General features: G+C 28.3%; 1 protein-coding gene across 2 annotated transcripts in view; it reads right to left on the reverse strand.

The window, feature by feature from the left end:
• Polr2I (RNA polymerase II subunit RpII15) overlaps positions 1–22,759 on the reverse strand; it is a 55,226-nt gene extending 32,467 nt beyond the window's left edge. For both annotated transcript variants that reach the window (XM_075306143.1, XM_075306144.1), the window contains exon 1: positions 22,433–22,759. The gene's annotated coding sequence lies outside the window, so the exon portion shown is untranslated. The remainder of the gene's footprint in view (positions 1–22,432) is intronic.
• Positions 22,760–23,456: the final 697 nt, after the last annotated feature.

The following is a 23,456-nucleotide window of genomic DNA, read 5'->3' on the forward strand; positions in this document are numbered from 1 at the left end:
TTAAAGCCTTACACTGTTGTATTAGTTTTTTTCGTTTTGCTTTTCCCAAAGGTTTTTGGAAATGAAATCGAAATTTATCCATCTGGAATTAGAGATTTTGGTCAAGGATACAATCTCCTCATTATAGACCAAGTGCAGCATCTCGATCATTGCTTCAAGCCGGTACTGAAAAGGATCGGCTATTGTACGCGAATACTTTAAATATAATATCATAATTTAATTATACCCACCACCATAAAATGACAGGTCTATCATTCCGTTTGTAACACATCGAAATATCGATTTCTGACTACATAAAGTATATATATATATTCATGATCAGGGAGAAATTCTAAGACGATGCAGCGATGTCCGTCCGTCTGCCTGTTGTAATCACGCTACAGTCTTCAATAACGAAACTATCGTGCTGAAATTTTGCATAAACTAGTCTTCTGTCTGCAGGCAGGTCAAGTTCTAAGATGAACTATATCAGTCCAGATTTTGATATAGCCCCCGATTTACGGTCTTGAGCATCTAGATATCGCTATTTTTGTCCGATTTGCTTGAAATTTCAAATCTAGATGTATTTTTAGTCCAGACATTAGTACGCCGAAAATGGTGCGATTCGGTCCACGTTTTGATATTGCCCCCATTAGTAGTCTCCTGCAAAATCGTTTAACGTTCATCGTTCGGACTTACCGTTCCTCTCGAAGAAGGAATTAGTTCCTTTAAATCGTTCACTCGTTCCATCTCGTTCTTATAATCAGTATCGGTTGATCGCTCTCTTTATGCACTTAGACATATGTTACTTAATAATAATATTAAGTTAATATTTTCATTATTTTTTATGACAGACTTTGAATATAGAAATAAAATTTTGACAAATTTTCCTAAAGAAACAAAATATTTGCAAAAATTTCTATAGAAATGCAATATTGACAAAATTTTCTACAGAAATTAAATTTTGAAAAAAAAATTCTATAGAAATAAAACTGTGACAAAATTTTCTATAGAAATAACATTTTGACAAAATTTTCTATAGAAATAAAATTTTGACAAAATTTTCTATAGCAATAAAATTTTGACTAAATTTTCTATAGAAATAAAATTTCGACAAAATTGCTTATAGAAATAAAACTTTGAAATTTTTTTCTATAGAAATAAAATTTTGACAAAAATTTATGTAGAAATAAAATTTTATCAAAATTTTCTATAGATTTAAAATTTTGATAAAATTCTCTATAGATATAAAAATTTGATAAAATTCTCTATATAAATAAAATTTTGACAAAATTTTGCACAGAAATAAAAGTTTGGCAAAATTTTCTATAGAAATAAAATGTTGACATAATTTTTTATAGAAATAAAATTAAAACAAAAAAACTTTCTATAGAAATAAAAATTTTAAAAATAAAATTTTGACATAATTTTTTTATAGAAATAAAATTTTTACAAAACATTAAAATAAAAATTTGAAAAAAAAATTTGAAATAAAATTTTGAAAAAAAATTTCTACAGAAATAAAATTTTGACAAATTTCTCTATAGAAATAAAATTTTGACAAAATTTTCTTTAGAAATAAAATTTTGACTACATTTTCTATAGAAATAAAATTTTGACTAATTTTTCTTGACATATTTTTTATAGAAATAAAATTTTTACAAAACATTAAAATAAAAATTTGAAATAAAATTTTGAAAAAAAAAATCTATAGAAATAAAATTTTGACAAATTTCTCTATAAAAATAAAATTTTGACAAAATTTTCTATAGAAATAAAATTTTGACTAAATTTTCTATAGAAATAAAATTTGGACAAAATTTTCATAGAAAAAAAATGTTGACTACATTTTCTATAGAAATAAAATTTTGACCAAATTTTCTATAGAAATAAAATTTCGACAACATTTTCTATAGAAATAAAACTTTAAAATTTTTTTCTATAGAAATAACATTTTGTCAACATTTTCTATAGATATAACATTTTGATAGTATTCTCTATAGATATACAATTTTGACAAAATTTTCTATAGAAATAAAATTTTGACAAAATTTTCTATAGAAATAAAATTTTGACAAAATTTTCTATAGAAATAAAATTTCGACAACATTTTCTATAGAAATAAAACTTTAAAAATGTTTTCTATAGAAATAACATTTTGTCAACATTTTCTATAGATATAACATTTTGATAGTATTCTCTATAGATATACAATTTTGACAAAATTTTCTATAGAAATGAAATTTTGAAAAAAAATTTCCATAGAAATAAAACTTTGACTAAATTTTCTATAGAAATAAAATTTCGACAAAATTGGTTATAGAAATAAAACTTTGAAATTTTTTTCTATAAAAATAAAATTTTGACAAAAATTTATGTAGAAATAAAATTTTATCACAATTTTCTATAGATTTAAAATTTTGATAAAATTCTCTATAGATATAAAAATTTGATAAAATTCTCTATATAAATAAAATTTTGACAAAATTTTGCACAGAAATAAATAAAAGTTTGGCAAAATTTTCTATAGAAATAAAATTTTGACATAATTTTTTATAGAAATAAAATTTTTACAAAACATTAAAATAAAAATTTGAAATAAAAATTTGAAATAAAATTTTGAAAAAAAATTTCTATAGAAATAAAATTTTGACAAATTTCTCTATAGAAATAAAATTTTGACAAAATTTTCTTTAGAAATAAAATTTTGACTACATTTTCTATAGAAATAAAATGTTGACTAATTTTTTTGACATATTTTTTTATAGAAATAAAATTTTTACAAAACATTAAAATAAAAATTTGAAAAAAAATTTCTATAGAAATAAAATTTTGAGAAATTTCGCTATAGAAATAAAATTTTGACAAAATTTTCTATAGAAAAAAACATTTTGACTACATTTTCTATAGAAATAAAATTTTGACTACATTTTCTATAAAAATAAAATTTTGACAAAATTTTCTATAGAAATAAAATTTTGACTAATTTTTTTGATATATTTTTTTATAGAAATAAAATTTTTACAAAACATTAAAATAAAAATTTTAAATAAAATTTTGAAAAAAAAATTTCTATAGAAATAAAATTTTGACAAATTTCTCTATAAAAATAAAATTTTGACTAAATTTTCTATAGAAATAAAATTTGGACAAAATTTTCTATAGAAAAAAACATTTTGACTACATTTTCTATAGAAATAAAATTTTGACCAAATTTTCTATAGAAATAAAATTTCGACAACATTTTCTATAGAAATAAAACTTTAAAATTTTTTTCTATAGAAATAACATTTTGTCAACATTTTCTATAGATATAACATTTTGATAGTATTCTCTATAGATATACAATTTTGACAAAATTTTTGTATAGAAATGAAATTTTGAAAAAAAATTTCCATAGAAATAAAACTTTGACTAAATTTTCTATAGAAATAAAATTTCGACAAAATTGGTTATAGAAATAAAACTTTGAAATTTTTTTCTATAAAAATAAAATTTTGACAAAAATTTATGTAGAAATAAAATTTTATCACAATTTTCTATAGATTTAAAATTTTGATAAAATTCTCTATAGATATAAAAATTTTATAAAATTCTCTATATAAATAAAATTTTGACAAAATTTTGCACAGAAATAAATAAAAGTTTGGCAAAATTTTCTATAGAAATAAAATTTTGACATAATTTTTTATAGAAATAAAATTTTTACAAAACATTAAAATAAAAATTTTAAATAAAAATTTGAAATAAAATTTTGAAAAAAAATTTCTATAGAAATAAAATTTTAACAAATTTCTCTATAGAAATAAAATTTTGACAAAATTTTCTTTAGAAATAAAATTTTGACTACATTTTCTATAGAAATAAAATTTTGACTAATTTTTTTGACATATTTTTTTATAGAAATAAAATTTTTACAAAACATTAAAATAAAAATTTGAAAAAAAATTTCTATAGAAATAAAATTTTGACAAATTTCTCTATAGAAATAAAATTTTGACAAAATTTTCTTTAGAAATAAAATTTTGACAAAATTTTCTATAGAAATAAAATTTTGACTAATTTTTTTGATATATTTTTTTATAGAAATAAAATTTTTACAAAACATTAAAATAAAAATTTTAAATAAAATTTTGAAAAAAAAAAATTCTATAGAAATAAAATTTTGACAAATTTCTCTATAGAAATAAAATTTTGACAAAATTTTTCTATAGAAATAAAATTTTGACATAATTTTTTATAGAAATAAAATTAAAACAAAAAACTTTCTATAGGAATGAAAATTTTAAAAATAAAATTTTGACATCATTTTTTATAGAAATAAAATTTTTGCAAAACATTAAAATAAAAATTTGAAATAAAATTTTGAAAAAAAAGTTCTATAGAAATAAAATTTTAACAAATGTCTCTACAGATATACAATTTTGATAAAATTTTCTATAGAAATAACATTTTGACTAAATTTTCTATAAAATGTTGACTAAATTTTCCATAGAAATAAAATTTTGACTAAATTTTCTTTTCTTTTTTCCTTTGCCACCATCAAAGAGGAAGCACGCTCAAAATAAACCCAGCCAACTGCACTCAAATCGATGATTTGATGGTGGCAAAGGAAAAGTTCTATAGAAATAAAATTTTAACAAATGTCTCTACAGATATACAATTTTGATAAAATTTTCTATAGAAATAACATTTTGACTAAATTTTCTATAAAATGTTGACTAAATTTTCCATAGAAATAAAATTTTGACTAAATTTTCTTTTCTTTTTTCCTTTGCCACCATCAAAGAGGAAGCACGCTCAAAATAAACCCAGCCAACTGCACTCAAATCGATGATTTGATGGTGGCAAAGGAAAAGAGAAATGTTTGTATGAATTTATTTCAGCATAAGCCGGTTGACAAAATTTTTTAAGAAATAAAACTTTGCAAAATAAAACTTTTTTTGTTTGGCAGTTTTTTGATAAACTTTCTCCAAATTTTGGTAGATTATTTTTGGCTCGGGTGGCAACCGTGCTTAAGAATCGTGCAACAAAATACAAGTTATTAAAAGTTAGTATGTGTCCAACCGATGTTAGAAAAAAACTTTTAAATGTGCAAAGCTCATACTAAAATGGTTATCGTTAAAGGATTCCATGAACAAATGTTAATATTCACATTCAACGTGCCACAAAAAAATTTAATTTAAGTAAGAACCCTCTCTTTTTTGGGAGAGGATGTTACGAAACATATTTATTATTTGGGTGAGTGTGTCCAAACATAGTATATATTTACGCAAACACGATGGAATCAGTGTAATATTTATGACTTTAATGTACTCGAAGATGCTATATTGTTTTTCAAAACTGTACGTTTAGATGTCTTCAAATAAATTTGGATTTGCTGTGTAATTTATTGGTTAATAAACGTCTTTATTGATTCTCTACAAGATTTTACGACAGCCAACATCACTGTGTTAACATTTAAAATTTAATTAGACAGATATGTGAAAAATAGGTTCATAAAATCTTATTTATAGGCGTCATCACATCCTCTATCAAACGAAACATAAAACAGAGTTCAAATAAAAACCACTTTTATGATAGAGTAAAATAAGGTGGGAGACTTTAATGATTGGCTAAGTTTTAAAACTTTGGGTATGGTTCATTAATTTCAACTTATTACAAAAACAATTAAAATGTTTGGTTCAATGGAAAGGCTACACGCAACGAAAAAATCTCGTGTGAAAAACGGGTATCGCAAACATTATTTTTTTGTTACTGTTTTTTTGTGAATTTCTCCGAAAAGTTCATATTAAAAAATATATTTGGATTAATGTTTAGTTTGGTAATACAAAAAATGTTTTATTCCAAAATCGCAGTCAGTCTCGTTTATATTAAGTACTATTCTCTTCTGGCTTTTTGTATTAAATATGACACATTTTGGGGTTTTCGTAGGAAACATTCAATACAATCCCGTCATCCTTTAGAAATCTTGCAAAAATTTCTCAAAAGTGGACTATTTTCCTGAGATGTTTGTTATATTATAATATTATGATATTTGCTATATGACAGTATTAAGGACAAATTTCTTTAAAATAAGGCAATTTTACTTAAACGAAAGTTTATATTTTTGCTTCAAAAAAATTCTTTTATTAAATGTAGGGCATGAAACTTGCAAAATTGCACCCTTCTGTTAAAGTTGTATGTCCTTTAACTAAGGCAAATTTTCCTTAAAGTAAAGGAAAATCATTTCTTAACTGCTAAAAGGAAGGTCAAAATCCTTGGATCCTAGTAAACTTTGTTTTTTTGTACTGTCACTTTCAGAATCGGCAAGGGAGCTATTTCTGCACATGGGAGTCCATTGCCTTTTTGTTAACGCAAGGATGTCTTTGGTAACAATGTAATTTTTTTTTAATTTTGGAAAATACGAATATCGACATCTGCTATTATTGAAAAGTCGAGTTTTTCAAAACACGAACCACGAGAACGGTTGCCACTGGTCCCAAAAATAATCTACTAAAATTTGAAGAAACTTCCCTTCTATAAACGACAATTTTTTGGGTGTATAAATATTCCTTGGATTGTAAACGTATCGAATTTTAAATGTTTTCACGATTTTATCTTGCACCAACAACGGGACCACATCTACCACAAGGGAGAATGGATCGAATGAAATAACACGAAAATTATTCTTTTTTTTTTTTAAGAAATTGAATTTTGTCAAAATTTTATTTCCATAGGAAATTTTGTCAAATTTTTATTTCTTAGAAAATTTTGTCAAATTTTTATTTCTTAGAAAATTTTGTCAAAACTTTATTTCAATAGAAAAATTTGTCAAATTTTTATTTCTATAGAAAATTTTGTAAAATGTTTATTTCTTAGAAAATTTTGTCAAATTTTTATTTCTTCGAAAATTTTGTCAACATTTTATTTCTATAGAATATTTTGTTAACATTTTATTTCTATAGTAAATTTTGTCAAAATTTTATTTCTATAGAATATGCTTTCAAAATTTTATTTCTATAGAAAATTTAAGTACCTCTTAATTGGAGAGAAATATGTTGCAAAATCTACCAACACATGAAGAATTATACCAATCTACAAAACAATAAAACAATTTTTGTAGAATTCTACCAACTGCGGTAGAACTCCATAGAAGATTTTATTTCTATAGAAAATTTTGTCACAATTTTATTTCTAAAGAAACTTTTGTAACATTTTTATTTCTTAGAAAATTTTGTCACATTTTTATTTCGTAGAATATTTTTTCAAATTTTTATTTCTTAGAAAATTTTTCAAAATTTTATTTCTATAGAAAATGTTGTCAATTTTTTATTTCCATAGAAAATGTTGACAAAGTTTTATTTCTATAGAAAATTTTGTCAACGTTTTATTTCTATAGAAGATTTTATCCAAAGTTTATTTCTATAGAATATGTTGTCAACATTTTATTTCCATAGAAAATTTTGTCAAATTTTTATTTCTTAGAATATTTTGTCAAATTTTTATTTCTTAGAAAATTTTGTCAAAATTTTATTTCTATAGAAAATTTTGTCAAATTTTTATTTCCATAGAAAATTTTGTCAAAATTTTATTTCTATAGAAAATTTAAGTACCTCTTAATTGGAGAGAAATATGTTGCAAAATCTACCAAAACATGAAGAATTCTACCAATCTACAAAACAATAAAGCAATTTTTGTAGAATTCTACCAACTGCGGTAGAATTCCATAGAATATTTTATTTCTATAGAAAATTTTGTCAAAATTTTATTTCTAAAGAAAATTTTGTCAAATTTTTATTTCTTAGAAAATTTTGTCAAATTTTTATTTCGTAGAATATTTTGTCAAATTTTTATTTCTTAGAAAATTTTGTCAAAATTTTATTTCTATAGAAAATTGTGTCAAATTTTGATTTCCATAAAAAATTTTGTCAAAGTGTTATTTCTATAGAAAATTTTATACAAATTTTATTTCTATAGAAAACTGTGTCAAAATTTTATTTCTATAGAAAATTTTTTCAACGTTTTATTTCTATAGAAAATTTTATTTCTATGGAATATGTTGTCAAAATTTTATTTCCATAGAAAATTTTGTCAAATTTTTATTTCTTAGAATATTTTGTCAAATTTTTATTTCTTAGAAAATTTTGTCAAAATTTTATTTCTATAGAAAATTTTGTCAAATTTTTATTTTCATAGAAAATTTTGTCAAAGTTTTATTTCTTTAGAAAATTTTATACAAACATCGACACAAATGAAGCTTAGTGTACGGTGACTTGCAGAACGAACAGCATCACACGAACTCACGCTAGTTATTTTCAATATATTATATCTAAAATAATATTGTGATTTGTGGACATTAAAAGTAATTTTATTAATTTTTGTATTTTATGTAGATACAAAATCCCAGAAGATGGTTAGTGGCACTAACCGAAATATTGGAAATAAATATTAAAACAAATCAATAATCGATTGTTTCTATGACCTCAAGCCGAACAAAATTAATAATCATAACAAATTTTATTTCTATAGAAAATTTTGTCAAAATTTTATTTCTATAGAAAATTTTGTCAACGTTTTGTTTCTAAAGAAAATTTTGTCAAATTTTTATTTCTATAGAAAGTGTTGTCAAAATTTTATTTCCATAGAAAATTTTGTCAAATTTTTATTTCTTAGAATATTTTGTTAAATTTTTATTTCTTAGAAAATTTTGTCAAAATTTTATTTCTATAGAAAATTTTGTCAAATTTTTATTTCCATAGAATATTTTATTTCAATAGAAAATTTTGTCAAAATTTTATTTCTATAGAAAATATTGTCACATTTTTATTTCTATAGATAATTTTGTCAAAATTTTATTTCTGTAGAAAATTTTGTCAAATTTTTATTTCTTAGAAAATGTTGTCAAAATTTTATTTCTATAGAAAATTTTGTCAAATTTTTATTTCTTAGAAAATGTTGTCAAAATTTTATTTCAATACAAAAATTTGTCACATTTTTATTTCTTTATTTCTGTTATTTCTGTAGAAAAGTTTGTCAATGTTTTATTTTTATATAAAAAATTTTGTCAAATTTATATTTTTTAGAACAATTTGTCAAAATTTTATTTCTTTAGAAAATTTTGTCAAATTTTTATTTCTTAGAAAATGTTGTCAAGATTTTATTTCTGTAGAAAAGTTTGTCAATGTTTTATTTCTATAGAAAATTTTGTCAAATTTTTATTTCTTAGAAAATTTTTAATTCTATAGAAAATTTTGTCAAAATTTTATTACTATAGAAAATTTTGTCAAATTTTTATTTCCATATACAATTTTGTCAAAGTTTTATTTCTATAGAAAATTTTGTCAACGTGTTATTTCTATAGAAAATTTTATCCAAATTTTATTTCTATAGAAAATTTTATCCAAATTTTATTTCTATAGAATATGTTTTCAAAATTGTATTTCTATAGAAAATTTAAATACCTCTTAATTGGAGAGACATATGTTGCAAAATCTACCAAAATACGAAGAATTCTACCAATCTACCCAACAATAAAACAATTTTGGTAGAATTCTACCAACTGCGGCAACCGTGGTATGGACACGGCGCGGGCTATAGCCCCCAGGAGAATTGTCTAGCAACGCTAATCTTTCAGATTAGTCCAATACTTTTTGTCCGCTAGTGTAATTTGATGGTTTTGAATGTATGTTTCATGGCATTTATGTATTAACTTTATCTCTATTATCTATTAAAGTTATTTGTCGTAATTCGAAGAGGAAAGAAAAAGTATATATACATACATATGTGGAGAAAAACATTTGAGGAAAAAAAAAAACAAAAAATAGAAAGTCTGATTATGCGCCACACTTATTCAGTTAACGGCATGCACCATAACGCAGTGACTTTTAATGGACGGAGTGAAGTTGAGTAGAGCGAGCATACGAGCATACGAGTGAGTGAGTATTGTTTAAATTAATATAAAAGACAATAACTACAAATTATAATCAATTACTGGTAATGAATTGTCTACAATTTGTTGTTGCATGATATCTGCACATTAATTAAAAGTGAAACAGATCCAGATCCAGATCCATACTCTACACTATACTAAGTACTGCCACTCGAATATGAGCGCACAGCAAAACAGTAGAGAGTGTACATAGAGATAATGACGTTGACGGTTGGTATCGACGCCTCGACGCTGCAGCATTAACGCAGGGACAGCAATGCTACCGCAATCCACTGTTCTACATTTGCACATAGTCAACGTTTGTTGCTGTCACTACTAATCGTCTGAAAGGAGATAGTCGACGCGTCATCATAGCCGCCAGCGGGTGGGTCTTGGGTTGATCTGTGTGTTAATTAAATTATGGCGTTTCATGGTTTTATTCCGTTTTTAGCATTTTCTTCATGAATTCCTTCACTGCACTTCGATTCAAACATTACGACAATTGTAAATTTTTTTGTTGTTTTGTAGTTTCATTGTTTGCTCTTATTTTAAAGCTTTTATTAATGACTCGTTGAATTGTTCTTATAAAAATATATAATTATAATTGGCAATTGAAAACAAAGACGCATACCACAGCGTAGAAAACGTTCAAAATAAATGAACTCTTTTGTAACTGTAGGTCAGAGTAAACTGTGTATACATATAAAAATATTATTTAAAATTAGGTTAGCCGTTACACATATATATTAGAATGCCCACGTTTAAGATGTTCCACTATATTTGCGACATCCATACTGTCAAAATATTGACCTAATAAGAATGATAATGCAAAACTAATTTCAGAACACCAAATTTACACAATGTTAAGACCATATTGATTTTAAAAAAATAAACTTTTTTACAGCATGAATGAACTACTTCGTGCGAAAATTGAACTAAATTATATTTTGAGATTTCCACAAAGCGCAGTTAAAACAAGTAAGGAAAGTCTAAAGTCGGGCGGGGCTGACTACGAGGGCGGTTCGGAAACTTCTTAGCCTATCAATGAAAAAGAATAGTTAGTTTTCCAAAAATATTTTTATTTTTCAATATAATCTTCTGAAACTTCAAACGCTTTTCTAGCAATTCTATCCCTTGATTAAAATAGTTTTCCTCAAGGTCTTCAAAATAGTGGTTTACAATATTATTGCATCTTCATTTGAGGTAAAACGCTTGCCAGCAAGGATTTTTTTATATTTGGGAACAAGTAAAAGTCTCTGGGAGCTAAATCAGGAGAATAAGATGGCTGGTCAAGCAACTCGTACTTTAATTCGTTGATTTTTGCCATTGTTAAAACACTCTTGTGCGCTGGTGCGTTGTCTTGATGAAAAATTATTTTTTTGTGTTGTAAGCCAGGACGTTTTTCTCGAATTTGTACATTTAATTGATCCAAAAGGTTGCAATAGTACTCTGAATTTATTGTTTTACCCTTTTGCAGATAGTCAATCAATAAAATACCTTTGAAGTCCCAAAAAGTCGTTGACATAACCTTACCAGCCGATTGAATTGTTTTTGCCTTCTTTGGGGCACTTCCTCCAGCTCCAGTCCAATGTTTGGATTGTTCTTTTGTCTCTGGAGTATAGTGGTGGATCCATGTCTCATCAACAGTTATGAAACGACACCTAAAATCCATTTTATTTCGCTTAAAACGATCCAAACAAGCTTGAGAAATGATCATTCTTATGCGTTTTTGATCGACTGTTAACAAATGAGGCACCCATCTTGCAGAAAGCTTTTTCATCTGTAGTTCTTCATGCAAAATTAAATGGACTCGATGCATGTACTTTGGCTACAATTTCTGTTGTTGTTGCTGTTTTTGGACGTCCACTACGTGGTTCATCTTCAATGCTTGTACGACCACGTTTAAATTCAGCAACTCAATTTTTTACTGTTGCATATGAAGGAGCACTTTCACCTAACACATTCACCATATGTTATCATTATGAATTTCTTGTCCCGATAAACCTTTTTTATGTAAATATTTAATGACAGCACGCATTTCTAATTTTTCTATTGTAAAAAAATTGTGGATGCGTCTTTTTTGAACACCTATATGAAGGAGTTGCCAGATCGAAACAAAATTTAACATGTGTTCATAACAGAGATGGAAGTTTCCAAAACACTTAACTTTTTTCTGTTTATACCACGCATTTTGTGCTAGGCTAAGAAGTTTCCGAACTGCCCTCGTAATTATAAAGCCGTGACCGAAGCTTCACGATGATACCTATACTGGAACTATTTTTGACCGCTATCTCCATACAGCACCGATCACTGTGCACTGGTAGAGAAAAATTTTAATGAATTTTTCTTTGTGTATATATGTTTTTAAGGTGCCAATTGGTTACTTCCATTCTTTTACTTGCACCTTACTATCGAGGTCTCTCTTTCTAAACAAATTTATATTTATAGGCTATTTCTAAATTGATATATGTTTGCATCATGTGTGTGAAGATAAATTCGAATTTGAAATTTGCAGCAAAAATATTTTTCAAATTCGAATTTAGGATTTCAAATTCGAATTTGGATTTTTATACCCTGCTCCACACTGTGGAACAGGGTATTATAAGTTAGTGCATATGTTTGCAACACATAGAAGGAGACGAGATAGACACATGGTGTCTTTGGCAAAAATGGTCAGGGTGGGCTCCTGAGTCGATATAGCCATGTCCGTCTGTCCGTCTGTCCGTCTGTCCGTCTGTCCGTCTGTCCGTCTGTCCGTGAACACATTTTGTAATCAAAGTCTAGGTCGCAGTTTTAGTCCAATCGACTTCAAGTTTGGCACAAGTATGTGTTTTGGCTCAGAATAGATCCCTATTGATTTTGGAAGAAATCGGTTCAGATTTAGATATAGCTCCCATATATATATTTCGCCCGATATGGACTTATATGCCCCCAGAAGCCAGAGTTTTACCCTAATTGGCTTAAAATTTTGCACAAGAAGAACAAGTAGTACTATAGTCAAGTGTGCCAAATTTCATTGAAATCGGTTCAGATTTAGATATAGCTCCCGTATATATCTTTCGCCCGATATGCACTAATACGGTCCCAGAAGCCAGAGTTATACCCCAATTAGGTTGAAATTTTGCACAGGGAGTAGAATTAGCAGTGTAGTCAAGTGTGCAAAATTTTATTGAAATCGGTTCAGATTTAGATATAGCTCCCATATATATCGTTCGCCCGATTTACACTCATATGACCACAGAAGCCAATCTTTAGCTCCGATTTAGTTGAAATTTTGCACAGGGAGTAGAATTAGCATTGTAGCTGTGCGTGCTAAATTTGGTTAAAATCGGTTCAGATTTAGATATATCTCCCATATATAGCTTTCGCCCGATTTACACTCATATGACCACAGAGGCCAATTTTTTGCTCCGATTTAGTTGAAATTTTGCACAGGGAGTAGAATTAGCATTGTAGCTATGCGTGCCAAATTTAATTGAAATCGGTTCAGATTTAGATATAGCTCCCATATATAGCTTTCGCCCGATTTACACTCATATGACCACAGAGGCCAATCTTTAGCTCCGATTTAGGTGAAATTTTGCACTGGGAGTAGAATTAGCATTGTAGCTATGCGTGCCAAATTTGATTGAAATCGGTTCAGATTTAGATATAGCTCCCATATATAGCTTTCGCCCGATTTACACTCATATGACCACAGAGGCCAATTTTTTGCTCCGATTTAGTGAAAATTTTGCACAGAGAGTAGAACTAGCATTGTAGCTATGCGTGCCAAATTTGGTTGAAATCGGTTCGGATTTAGATATAGCTCCCATATATATGTTTTTCTGATTTCGACAAAAATGGTCAAAATACCAACATATTCCTTGTAAAATCGCCACTGTTTAGTCGAAAAGTTGTAAAAATTACTCTAATTTTCCTAAACTTCTAATACATGTATATCGAGCGATAAATCATAAATAAACTTTTGCGAAGTTTCCATAAAATTGCTTCAGATTTAAATGTTTCCCATATTTTTTTACTAACATTGTGTTCCACCCTAGTGCATTAGCCGACTTAAATTTTGAGTCTATAGATTTTGTAGAAGTCTATCAAATTCTTCCAGATTGAGTGATATTTAAATGTATGTATTTGGGACAAACCTTTACATATAGCCCCTAACACATTTGACGGATGTGATATGGTATCGAAAATTTAGATCTACAAAGTGGTGCAGGGTATAATATAGTCGGCACCGCCCGACTTTAGACTTTCCTTACTTGTTAGTATTTAGCTTATTATTTAAAAACTAAGCCGCGTGCGATATAGAGAGTAGGCTCATTGGAAAGGGCTTGAGCTCAGCTTTCATAATCACAAAAGTCTTCATTTGAAAAGTATTTGTGAAAAGCTAAAATTTGAAAACAAAATTTTCAACAAATTTTTACAACGGGCCCACTGTACCAAAACTAAGCCGCGTGCGATATAGAGGCTAAGCTCATTGGAAAGGACTTGAGCTCAGCTTTCATAATCACAAAAGTCTTCATTAGAAAAGTATTTGTGAAAAGCGAAAATTTGAAAACAAAATTTTCAACAAATTTTTACAACGGGCCCACTGTGCCAAAACTAAGCCACGTGCGATATAGAGACTAGGCTCATTGGAAAGGGCTTGAGCTCAGCTTTCATACACATGAAAGTCTTCATTAGAAAAGTATTTGTGAAAAGCGCAAATTGGAAAATAACATTTTCAACAAATTTTTCCAACGGGCCCACTGTGCCAAAACTGAGCCGCGTGCGGTATAGAGACTAGGCTGATTGGAAAGGGCTTGAGCTCACCTTTCAGACCCACAATAGTCTTCACCATATAGATGTAATTAAATTTTAAAGTTTTATTTAAAGGATAAACAATTTCTCAATATTGTCAATATTCTTTTTTGTATACACACAAAAATGTTTTTTTTTTCTGCTTCAATCACGAAATTAATTGATACATTTAATTATTTAATTGAAATTTCTTAAATCATGAAAATGACATTAAAAAATTAATTTCAATTAATTTTTTAAATGACTAAATTAAAAATTTAATTGATGTTGATTGCAAAACTCAATTAATTTTTTCATTAAAAAGTTAATTGTATCAATTAGTTTTTTACTTGAAAATTTTAAGATTATTAATTAATTTAATATTTCCATTTTGATTAAAAAGTTAATTGCATCAATTAATATATTAATTGGAAAAATTTTCAACTTCTATCAACTTTTTCAAAGGAAATGTGTTGAAGATATTTTTTCTGCGTAGGACTCACACTTTGGGAACAGGTGATATTTATCAATAAACTTTTATGTTCACTGCATTTGAATGCGTAAAACAAAATTTTGATATATCGCAAAATTAATTGCTCCAATCAATTTTTAATTAAAATTTTCTCTATCACGAAAATGATAATATCAATCATCTATAACAACTAAAAAAATAGTTGTTCCAATTCAATTTTGCAATTGATTTTTGTTTTAACTAAATAATTAAATTGTGATTAAATAGATTTTAAATTAAATTATTAATTATTAATAAAAACTTTAATTTAAAATATATTGGTGGTATTTTTGCCGCGTGATGAAGATTTTGTTGACTCGCGGTTCCGAATCATTTTGTCCGCAAATTTAATTAATTCAATTAAATCCAATTGATTCCATTAAAAGTGTAATTGATTACGATAGCGAAACACTATTTTTTCACTGAAACAATTTTATTTTTATTGATATTGCTTTCGTAATGAAGTAGATAGCATCAATCACAAATTACAAAAATACCTAATTCGGAATTTACAATCAATTGTAATGCTGATTCAATTAATTTTTAAATTATGCCAATAAACTGTTTATTATATCATTACTCATTTATAATTAATTAAACTACAAATAAATAATAGTGCCGATTAATTTTTTAATTGGTTCAATTAATTTCGTGATAAAAAGTAAACAAAATTTTTTGTGCAAAAACCTAAAAATTAATCAAAAACTCATAGTAGACCATACTCAGAAAAAAATACTACCAACGTATTTCCAATTAAACTTTTAACTGATCAATCACGATAGTATTAATCATAGAAGTAATTAGAAATAAAAAATATTCTTGGTTAAAAAAGCAATTGTTTTCTTCGGCACTTTCAATTAATTTTTAATTGCTTCAATTAAAAATTTGATTGATTTTGGTAGAAAACTAAATTTTTTATTAGAGACAATCAATTGCATAATTTTCTATTATTTATTTATTTATAATTATTTTACCACTCGAAGAAATATTTTTTTGCAATTGTTTAAGAGTTTATATTTTTTATATTTATTATTATATAATAGGCTTAAATTATTTAATGAACTGCCAATTGAATTAAAAAAAGAAAATAACATACATTTCTTAAAAAAGCGGTGATTTTTATGTAAAAGAAAATGTTGAACCTGCTTCGTAATGTCAAATTACCAAATTAAATAAACAAAATAATATCAAATTTAATTTAATAATTTAACGAAGTATTGTTTAAAATTAGGCATGTTATGCTAAATAAATAAATTGGATTTATTTATTTTCAATATGATATTTCTTTTTAAATTTTGTTTTCAAATTTTCGCTTTTCACAAATACTTTTCTAATGAAGACTTTTGTGATTATGAAAGCTGAGCTCAAGCCCTTTCCAATGAGCCTAGTCTCTATATCGCACGCGGCTTAGTTTTGGCACAGTGGGCCCGTTGTAAAAGTTTGTTGAAAATTTTGTTTTCAAATTTTCGCTTTTCACAAATACACGCACAGAAAAAACATGTTTGGACATGGTTGCCGCATCCATTTAATGCTTATTTTGAGTATGTAATTGTCGCGAAAACCATGTATTTTGTCTTTGTAAAAATAATTTTCGAGCGGAGAAAAATATATGTTGGCAATAAGCATTTAAATTCTCAAATGCCGCAAACATGTTCTATTATTTAAATGATAGAATTTGAGACCATTATATGGTCAGGAAAATCATGTACCTGACCATTCATTTTTTTTTACTTTTTTCCAGAGAAAAAAGTATTTTTATAGTTTACGTATAGACATGTCTGCAACCATTACATGGCCATAAAGACCATTGTACATTGTTTTCGTGACCATTTAATTTTTTAATTTTTTTTTGCAGCGACAAGAATTTTATAAAAACATTGAGCAGGTACACACGATTTTCATTTTGCGCGTCAGTCGTATGTTGATTGTTTCTTGGAATGGACGGAGAATACGGAATTATTGTGTTTTGTGTTAATTTATTTATTCAGAAATGGCACGTGGTTTTATGTGAATACAAAAAAGGAAAGTGTAATTGAAAAAATTTACCTGGTTTTTGTTCTGCATTCTGCATGTTCACCATATATCAAATATGGTATAATTTATTTTTATTTGCAGTTACATGATGTCTGCGTTTGTACATTTGATGGACACGAAGTAAATATGGAATGATTACTTATTGTTGAAATTGAACCAAACTAGAGTGTGTAAAAATATGTGATGTTTGCTTGCACGACATTATAAATATAAACAAGTAAGGAAAGTCTAAAGTCGGGCGGGGCCGACTATATTATACCCTGCACCACTTTGTAGATCTAAATTTTCAATACCATATCACATCTGTTAAATGTGTTGGGTGCTATATATAAAGGTTTGTCCCAAATACATACCATTAAATATCACTCGATTTGGAAAGAATTTGATAGACTTTTACAAAATCTATAGACTCAAAATTTAAGTGATAGACTTTTACAAAATCTATAGACTCAAAATTTAAGATGGACTATGGTGGAACACAATGTTAGTAAAAATATATGGGAAACATTTAAATCTGAAGCAATTTTAAGGAAACTTCGCAAAAGTTTATTTATGATTTATCGCTCGATATATATGTATTAGAAGTTTAAGAAAATTAGAGTAATTTTTTTCAACTTTTCGACTAAGCAGTGGCGATTTTACAAGGAAAATGTTGGTATTTTGTCCATTTTTGTCGAAATGAGAAAAACATATATATGGAAGCTATATCTAAATCTGAACCGATTTCAACCAAATTGGGCACGCATAGCTACAATGCTAATTCTACTCCCTGTGCAAAATTTCAACTAAATCGGAGCAAAAAATTAGCCTCTGTGGTCACATGAGTGTAAATCGGGCGAAAGCTCTATATGGGAGCTATATCTAAATCTGAACCGATTTCAACCAAATTTGGCACGCATAGCTACAATGGTTATTCTTCTCCCTTTGCAAAATTTCAATTAAATCGGAGTAAAAGATTGGCCTCTGTGGTCATATGAGTGTAAATCGGGCGAAAGCTATATATGGAAGCTATATCTAAATCTGAACCTATTTCCACCAAATTTGACACGCATAGCTATAATGCTAATTCTACTCCCTGTGCAAAATTTCAACTAAATCGGACCAAAAAATTGGCCTCTGTGGACAACGGAGTGTAAATCGGGCGAAAGCTATATATGGGAGCTATATCTAAATCTGAACCGATTTGGCTGATATTTTGCAAGTTTTTCGAGACTCATAAAATATTCGGATGTACGGAATTTGAGGAAGATCGGTTGATATACACGCTCATTATGACCAGATCGGTGAAAAATATATATGGCAGCTATATCTAAATCTGAGCCGTTTTTTTCCAAAATCAATAGGGATCGTCTTTGAGTCGAAACAGGACCCTATACCAAATTTTAGGACAATCGGACTAAAACTGCGAGCTGTACTTTGCACACAAAAATACATCAACAGACAGACAGACAGACGGACATCGCTAAATCGACTCAGAATTTAATTCTAAGACGATCGGTATACTAAACGATGGGTCTCGGACTTTTCTTCTTGGCGTTACATACAAATGCACAAACTTATTATACCCTGTACCACAGTAGTGGTGAAGGGTATAAAAATATGGGAAACATTTAAATCTGAAGCAATTTTAAGAAAACTTCGCAAAAGTTTATTTATGATTTATCGCTCGATATATATGTATTAGAAGTTTAGGAAAATTAGAGTCATTTTTACAACTCTTAGACTAAGCAGTGGCGATTTAAGAAGGAAAATGTTGGTATTTTGACCATTTTCGTCGAAATCAGAAAAACATATATATGGGAGCTATATCTAAATCTGAATCGATTTCAATCAAACTTGGCACACATGACTATATTACAAATTGTACTCCTAGTGCAAAATTTCTATATCTAAATATAAACCGATTTCAATAAAATTTGGGACCCATAGCTACAATGCTAATTCTACTTCCTGTGCAAAATTTGAACTAAATCGGAGCAAAAAATTTGCCTCTGTGGTCATATGAGTGTAAATCGGGCGAACGATATATATGGGACCTATATCTAAATCTGAAACGACTTCAATAAAATTTGGCACGCATAGCTACAATGCCAATTCTACTCCCTGTGCAAAATTTCAACTAAATCGGAGCAAAAAATTGACCTCTGTGGTCATATGAGTGTAAATCGGGCGGAAGCTATATATGGGAGCTATATCTAAATCTGAACCGATTTCAACCAAATTTGGCACGCATAGCTACAATGATTACTCTACTACCTGTGAAAAATTTCAATTAAATTGGAGTAAAAGATTGGCCACTGTGGTAATATGAGTGTAAATCGGGCGAACGATATATATGGGAGCTATATCTAAATCTGAACCGATTTCAATAAAATTTGACACCCATAGCTACAATGCTAATTCTACTTCCTGTGCAAAATTTGAACTAAATCGGAGCAAAAAATTGGCCTCTGTGGTCATATGAGTGTAAATCGGGCGAAAGCTATATATGGGAGCTATATCTAAATCTGAACCGATTTCAATAAAATTTGGCACACTTGACTATAGTACTAATTGTTCTTCTTGTGCAAAATTTTAAGCAAATTAGGGTAAAACTCTGGCTTCTGGAGCCATATAAGTCCATATCGGGCGAATTTTACAAAGATATTGGTTAGATCTCGCCAAGATATGTGGTCAAGTGTGGGTTGTGATATATTATTTGGTCAAGTCGGGCGACTTGGAGCCTTATTTAAAACTCAACCGTTCTGTGGAAATTCTGGCACTACAGTGTATAAGATATAACTAAGATATGGGGAAATCATCACAGAATTTTGTGTAAAGTCTGGGAATTTCGGCCATATTTGTATAAACCGGAAAAACGAATATATAGAGGATTTATTTAAATATGAACCAAGTCAAACTTGACACACTTAAATATCATATTAAATATATTCTCTGTGGAAACTATCCAGTCAATTGGAGGACATACCCATTGGAAATTTTTCCAACTCTTATGTACATATATATATGGGAGCTATATATAATCCGAACCGATTTTGACTAAATTTGACATGCATAGTTAGAACAATAATTCTGCTTTCTCTGCAAAATTGCTCGTAAATTGGAGTAAAACTCTGGCCCCCGTGTTCATTTGAGTGTAAATCAGGCGAATGATATATATGGGAGCTATATATAAAGATATGGGGAAATCATCACAGAATTTTGTGTAAAGTCTGGGAATTTCGGCCATATTTGTATAAACCGGAAAAACGAATATATAGAGGATTTACTTAAATATGAACCAAGTCAAACTTGACACACTTAAATATCATATTAAATATATTCTCTGTGGAAACTATCCAGTCAATTGGAGGACATACCCATTGGAAATTTTTCCAACTCTGGTGTACATATATATATGGGAGCTATATATAATCCGAACCGATTTTGACTAAATTTGACATGCATAGTTAGAATAATAATTCTGCTTTCTCTGCAAAATTGCTCGTAAATTGGAGTAAAACTCTGGCCCCCGTGTTCATTTGAGTGTAAATCAGGCGAATGATATATATGGGAGCTATATATAAATCTGAACCGATTTCAACCAAATTTGGCACACCTGCCGATACTGTTAAACGTACTCCTTGTGCAAAACTTGAAGCAAGTCATGGCTTTTGACGCCATATAAGTCCAAATCGGAACCGATTTTAACCAAATTTGGCACATATAACAACACCATTAAACGTACCTCCCGGTCAAAACTTGAAGCAAATCAATGCAAAACTCTGGCTTTTGAGGCCATATAAGTGCACATCGGACGAAAGATGTTTATGGGAGCTATAGCTAAATCTGAAACGATATTAACCAAATTTGGCGCACATAACATTAAACGTACCTCTTGCGCAAAATTTGAAGCATATCACGGCAAAACTCGGGCTTTTTAAGCCACATAAGTTCAAATCGGTGGAAAGATATATATGGGAGCTATATCTAAATCTGAACCGATTTCAACCAAATTTGGTAAACGTTCCGATAATATTAACCTTACTCCTTGTGCAAAATTTGAACCAAATCACGGCAAACCTCTGGCTTTTGAGGCCATATAAGTGCAAATCGGACGAAAGATATATATGGGAGCTACATCTAAATCTGAACCGATTACATCAAATTTACCAAGCATTGGTAGAGTGTCAATTCTTTCCATGCAAAAGTTCACGAAAATCGGTAATAAACTTTGGCCTCTGTGGTCATATCAGTCTAAATCGGACGAAAGATATATATGGGAGGTATATCTAAATCTGAACCGATTTGGCTAATATTTTGCAAGTTTTTCGAGACTCATACAATATTTGGCTTTTGGGGCCATATAACTCTGGCTTTTGGGGCCATATAAGTCCATATCGGGCGAAAGATATATATGGGAGCTATATCTAAGTCTGAACCGATTTCAATCAAATTTTGCACACTTGACTATACGACCAAGTGTTATATTTGTGCAAAATTTCAAGCAAATCAGGGTAAAACTCTGGCTTCTGGGTCCATATAAGTGCATATCGGGTGAAAGATATATATGGGAGCTATATCTAAATCTGAACCGATTTCTTCCAAAATCAATAGGGTTCTATTCTGACGATTGGACTTATACTGCGACCTAGACTTTGATCACAAAAAGGTGTTCACAGACAGACGGACAGACGGGCATGGCTAGATCGACTCAGGGACCCACCCTGATCATTATTACCAAAGACACTAAATATGTGTCTATCTCGTCTCCTTCTGGGTGTTGCAAACATATGCACTAACTTATTATACCCTGTTACACAGTGTGGCGCAGGTTATCAAAATTGTGATTAGAAATTTATTTTCCCTTCAATGAAAAAAATTTATATTTTTTAATACAAACTTAACATTTTCATTGTCTGTTCTGATCTTAATTTCGCTTTATCAAACTACGCATTATCTTAAAAATGTATAGATTTACATTGAAAAATTAATTTATTAGTTATTTAACCCAAGAAAATGACAGAATTTCATAGGGTTAATCGAATAATCCAGAATGTCAAAGTACGGTACACCCTAGTACTGTATAAATACAAAGAGCCCATTTCAGTAATTCCGCTACTATATATCTGGCAACGCTATCGTCGGTATCTGTCCATTTCATTTTACTTTCAATCGTCCATTCCATTATTTCATATTCCACCACATTACATTGTGCTAGCAGCTATGCTTGAACTTACCTCGAATACACGAATGGGCAACAACAGAAAATAGCAAACGAATGAAACACGCGGTCTTTTTGTCGTTTGCTTTGGCTTTGCCAAACAAAAACACACAGCACAAGTAACACACACCAAGTGGATTTTCAATATAAATTCTGCTACTTTTGCCGACTATTTTAAGAGGAATAAAAAATTCTATCAACAAATTCACTTCACAATTTACTTTTAGTTAATTCTGAAAATATTTATTTGCACTTTCTTTAGTTTTTAAAGGGTTTTATTGAACTTATTTCATCTACTAACAAAATTACGACAAACGCAACAAATCGGTAGAAGGTAACTGAAAGAGAAATGTCAAAATGATTTGGAAAAACAACAGAGAACAATTCGGTAAGACACTGGGTGAGAGCGGGAGAAGGTAAACGAGAGAGCAACAAAAGTTGTTTACAATTGAGTACACCAAAAAGAGTGGTTGGTTGAGTGCGAGTTAGTGATGCCATCTATAACAACTGATTTGTGAACTCTTAAATTTATGAGATACAAAAAACGCCAAAATATTCTGAGATAAATAATAAAAACACACAAACCCATGAGCTTAAATTGAATTGGAAATTAATTCAAGCATTCAAATTGAAGTATTGTTGAATTCAAATGTTTGTATAGCTTTATTTGAAATGTTAATAATTTCAAAATTATACTAAAATAATGACGAGTAGATAAATATTGAACATTTCGTGATCCTAAAGAAAACATTTTTTTTTAAATACTACAAAAAAAAATGGTTAACTTACACAGACGAAAAGTAAGCTGATTTATAGCAAGAACGAACTAAACTATACTCCTCATATTGAGATTTCCACAAAGCGTGGAAAAATATTTTTTGCAATAAAAATAAGTTAAATGTAGCGTTAGTTTAACTATGGATTTTTATGGATATTTTATTAAGGATATTTTATTTAAGTACAATTTTTTATTTTAAATAAAAATGTTAATTTGGCTTAGTATGAAAAAACCCTTTTTGGTAGAAAGTTTTTTTGTATGA

Source organism: Haematobia irritans, chromosome 4, assembly GCF_050003625.1.
Source record: "Haematobia irritans isolate KBUSLIRL chromosome 4, ASM5000362v1, whole genome shotgun sequence".
Taxonomy (NCBI): Eukaryota; Metazoa; Arthropoda; class Insecta; order Diptera; family Muscidae; genus Haematobia; species Haematobia irritans.